This window comes from Macrotis lagotis, chromosome 1, assembly GCF_037893015.1.
Source record: "Macrotis lagotis isolate mMagLag1 chromosome 1, bilby.v1.9.chrom.fasta, whole genome shotgun sequence".
In the NCBI taxonomy this organism is placed as follows: domain Eukaryota; kingdom Metazoa; phylum Chordata; class Mammalia; order Peramelemorphia; family Peramelidae; genus Macrotis; species Macrotis lagotis.
In genome coordinates, this window is record NC_133658.1 from 242692774 (window position 1) to 242697679 (window position 4906).

Sequence of the window (4906 nt, forward strand, 5' to 3'; positions counted from 1 at the left end):
TTGATTTTGGAATTCCTAGCCCTTCCAAGGGAGAGGATCTCACCCTACCTTTTGTCTATTCTAGTGGCCAGGCTATGCTTTCTGGATGATGGCTGTTCAGAAGAAGTCTAGGACAGAGGGGTTGTGACAGTGACTATCTTGGGGGCTTGGTTTTCAGTGGCTGACCTTCCTATGCCACAAGAACCTAGAGAGCAGAAAGTTCTAATAGAAAACATCCCTCTGCCTGGCAGTAGAAAATTAGGAACTTAGGAGTCATTTGAGCCAATCCTGGATCTGACTGGATACAAGTACTGGGCAAAGTGGTTTTGGGAGCTGTCTGCACAAATATGCCTTCAGTCAGAGCAGAAGTTGGCCCAAATGGCTTGTGAGTTCATAGTTGACAGGCAGCATCAGGTTAGAGGCCAGTAGGTTGAATGTGCTAAGCCTTGATGTTGGAATGAGGGTGCCCATCAGGGAACCTTCCATAAGAAATCATCTCTAAAGCATTTGGAAGCTCCTCTAGGTTGCTGTATTGAGTCATGGCTTACAGGTGGTAACAAAGTACCTGGTAACAAAGGGTGAGTGCCTTGAAGTAGGGGATGAAGCATGGGGGTCTCCATAAATTTGGCAGAGGGTAGGGAGCACTCCCTTTGTTCTTGGGGAAAATTTGGGCTGAAAAGGGAGGGGACAGGATTCAACTCAGAAGTTGCTCTTACCATTTCTGTCACTTCCTCTGATGCTGTATCTGTCAATACTGTAGAAATGAGGGCTTCAGGGGCCAGACCAGCTATCCTGCCAGTGCGTGGTAGGGCACAGTGCCAAAGAATGCAGCTGTCGACTGAGGCAAAGAGCAAATGAGGAAGTTAGTCCTTATTGGGCTACTGCTGAGAACCCAAGGGACTTAACATTAGCTGGTATTAAACCCTTGGGTAGGGTTGGGGTGAGCTAGGGAAATAGATAACTTAGATGTGGTGGTGGTGGTGGGGTAAACCAACAGACTGATCCAAGTTTCTGGATCTAGCCCCTCTTAAAGATGTGAGAATAGGGGTGCTGAGTTGCCACTTCTGATCTCCTTATACCTGAAAGCAAATGCCTTTTTTTCTTTCTTTCTTTCTTTTTTTTTTTTTTTTTTTTTTTGCAGCTGAACATCCCATTGGAAAGCAAAGTTGTTTATGAGGTGGGCTCCCAAGGATAGTTTCTGGCACTAAAAAGAGCAGGTGTTCATTTGTGACTGGCAGAATCTTGAAATTTTGGTGGGTTCATTATATTGATCTGGGTTATGTGCTGGGTCTAGGTAGATTCCATTGGGAAGACACTGCTGCTTCCCCTCAAACTTTCAGAGGTACCTCCCCTATGGAGTGACTAGCTCTCATCTTCTCTCACTTATCTGGCAGTAAGGAGAGTTTGCTAGTGGGGAGAAACCTAGATATAAATAGAACCTGGGCTAAGAAGACAGTCCAGGAACTACAATTGGGAGCAAAGGAAGGAAACATTTCAGCTGAGCCATTTGGGAACGTTCTTACAGGAAAACTGCAATCATTAGTTTTCATATCTTAGATAAGTAGTTAACTATATGAGATTCTATATATATATATATGTGTATATGTATAAAAGTTGATTTTGGATGCAGTTTTTAAGAATTCCTGTCACTGTTATGCCTGGTGCTGAGCTTTGTTTGGGGCTGGGGTCTCTCAAGAGCTGTTTTCAGAAGCCTTCCCAGGAACCCCCTGGAGCTAGTGGAGGGTTGGGCCCTGGCCTGCTGTGGGGCATTGGTACTGAGACATCTTGGATATCATTGGGGGTATAGGGGGAAGGGGAAGCATTTCCGAATCATGAAAACATTCTGAAATGAACAGAATAAAACACACACCAGAGACTTCCACAGGCAAAGTTGATCTCAACAGCCTGCTTTCCCCCAGGACTCTGTCTGGTAGGATTTCTGGTTCTACCCCAACCTGGTGCTTTGGTCCTGGCAGATCAGCTGCTTGATCTCGTTGTCAGGCATCCTCTGGTATGATAGAGACATTCATCTAAATTAATGCAGGTGCTGCAAATAAATGAGGTGGAACCCTTGGGTTACATAACCAGGCAGAAAACCCAGGTCCTTTCTCCAGTACCAAGTAGGACAGAAGGTTATCAGAGAGGGGGCTTCCCATTTTCTCATTCCTTACTGAAACTGTGGATTCATCAACACCAGTTGGATGAGAATTCCACCTACCCATCTGTTCTAGTGACCATGATGGGTGGTCAACCCCCAGGGGTATCTGGAAGGGGAGAGACAGCTAAAGGATACATAGCACAAAGGATCAACCCCACTGCCCTAAGCACCAGCTCTTAAATCTTTACATTTTGGTAAAGGAAGGATGGGGATGAAAGGGAAGGGAGAGAGTCTACTCATTCCCTTGCACCTGTTTTTCAGAAATGCCAACTAAGGTTGGCCTCTGGTGGCCTCTTGCTTAGCTGTGGCCCCAAAAAGTGGAGTTTTGGGGCAGGGAGGAATGGGCGGCTCAGAGGCAGTGGGGTCAGGGAGGGTCCCATGACTAGCATCTGTGATTTGCCTTGTGTCTCCCCAACCCCTCTCCCAAAATGGAGGCCAGTAGGAATGGGCAAGTCCCTGTTGACTCCAGTAACTGGAAATTCTCACCTCGGATAAGCCCGGATTGGAAGGGGGTAGCTTTACCTGACGCCAGATCAAGCGGTCTCCAGCCCCGAACCTGGGGAGATAAACAGGGAAATTGGAAATATATCACATTTCATTTTGTAAAGCAATTTTGTTGAACAGCTCTAAATGTCAACAAAATGAGAGAGGGAAAGAAATGCCTAAATTCCTTAGAAGACACAGCGGGAGTAGGTGAATCAACAAGGTGCTAAAAAAACAAAAAAATACAAAAAAAAACACATTTTATTAAAAATATATATTGTTAAATTAAGTCTGCTGTCTGGACAATGACTGTTTGTTTTGTTTTCTTGTAGTGGAGTTTAAAAGAGACTATTATTTTACTCTGATATATTATTATTAAAAAGGCATTTTAACTTTGTACTTGAAAACTAAATGAGCGATTTCATGTGTTTTAGCTGAGGCATTGAAGTAGCGGGGTGCTTACCTATTTGTGGGAAATCATGTATTCATACAGAAGAATGAACTCTGTAGAGGATTTGGTTTAAAAAACAAACAACAAAACTCTTACTGTTACAGAGATCTGGCTTTGGCCCCAGAGGCAGAGCGCTTGATTCCACATTCCATACAGCTAAATGCAGGACTTTTGTTTTTCCCAGACTACGTGCTTTTTTCTCCTCCTTCCCCAACTTTGTTTTCTAAAAGTTTCCTCCTTTAAAAACAAAAACAAAAAACTTTTCCCCTTTTCTGTTCTGGTTTTAGCATCCTACCATTGTTTTATTTTTTATTTTGTTTCAGGTCGCTTCTCTATTTATTGACAATAAATAGTGTACATTTCACAGTCTGATTCTGCGACATCACAGGGAGAGGGCATAGGTGGGTGGGTGGTTGGTGGTTGGCGGGAGTAGACCCTGGCCCTCTGCCCTTAGCCCCTCAGCCCTCCCCTGGTGTTCTGTTGTATCTCTGTGTAAGTGATGCTCGTGACATAGCTGTTTATGAAATAATTAAAGAGGTCAATGCGTACAGCAGATGTAGAGAGTCTGTCAGTTCCGCCTTCATCCCATTTTTTGGTGCCCAGAAGAGTATAATAAAGATCCTTTCTAATGTACTTGTGCTGGAGAACACTTGAATAAATGGACTGTTTTTGTGCAAAAAGAAAAACTGAAAACCACCGGAATAACGTCCTTTTGTCTTGCGTCTCCTTGGATATAATTTGGTTCCCCTACCCCAAGTCCTTGCCATAAGCCTCCATAGGCATTCTGGCTTATGTACATGATACACAATGACACACACTTCAACTAATGTTCAAACTATCATCCACCTCTTAACTCCTATAGGTCAGTGTATTTGCCTATCATCTGAGTGTATGTGTGCAGATCCTAAGTCCTTCATGCCAGCCCATCTTAACCTAATTCCTTTCCTATGAGTTCATTGCAATGAGTCCACCCAAAGCACTGAGTGCCTTCCTTGATTTCTTTTCTGATTGCAGCGCTATCAAAGAAGCCTAGGTCTGTTCACCTGTTACCCTTCAATCTTGACACCTAACCAGCCCATCTTTCTTACACTCATCTTTCTTTCACAAAATCTCCTACTCTCTAGTTCCTGAAGTATCCTGGCTCAGGAGAAAGAGTGATAGAATTTTTGGAATCAAAGGACCTGAGCTTAAATTCTGGTTCTGCCATCTGGTTTTCCTGGAGGTCTCTGAGGTCAGTTTTCCCAAGTAGACAAAAGGAGACTTGGTCTTGGAGCCCAGAAAGACACTATTTCAAGTTCTGCTACTGATATGTACTTCTCAGTGACCCTAGACAGCTCAGAAGGCTATCAGTTGTATGTGAGCTGTCCATCTGCATTGGTGGAAGGAGATTCCACATAGGGATATCCCCATTTTCACATCAGTGAAATCACAAGTCTGGATCAAGTGAAATAATTTAAAAATGTTTGACTTCTGGAAAGATGAATACTAGTGCAAGAGACAAACAAATTGGTCTTTGCCTTTGGCACCTGACTTAAGATTACTGTTCTTGCATTGTATTTATTCCTTCTTCCCTCCCTCCCAAGCACTACTTCATGTAGGTGGTTTCTATTCCCTGCCATTCTGACAAAGCTCTGAGGCACAGTTTCAGGCTGGCATCCTCTCCTACTTCATCTCAAAGCCTAAGGCCCTTTGGATAAGTCACAGCTGCAATTTTTATCACCTAAGTGCTCAGTTGGATATCAGCCAGTAGTTGCTTTTTCTGTGGCAGTGGGAGTAAGCCTTCAAAGATCTGTGATTTTACCACTGTGGGCACTGCCTCTGTGCTTTAGAGGATG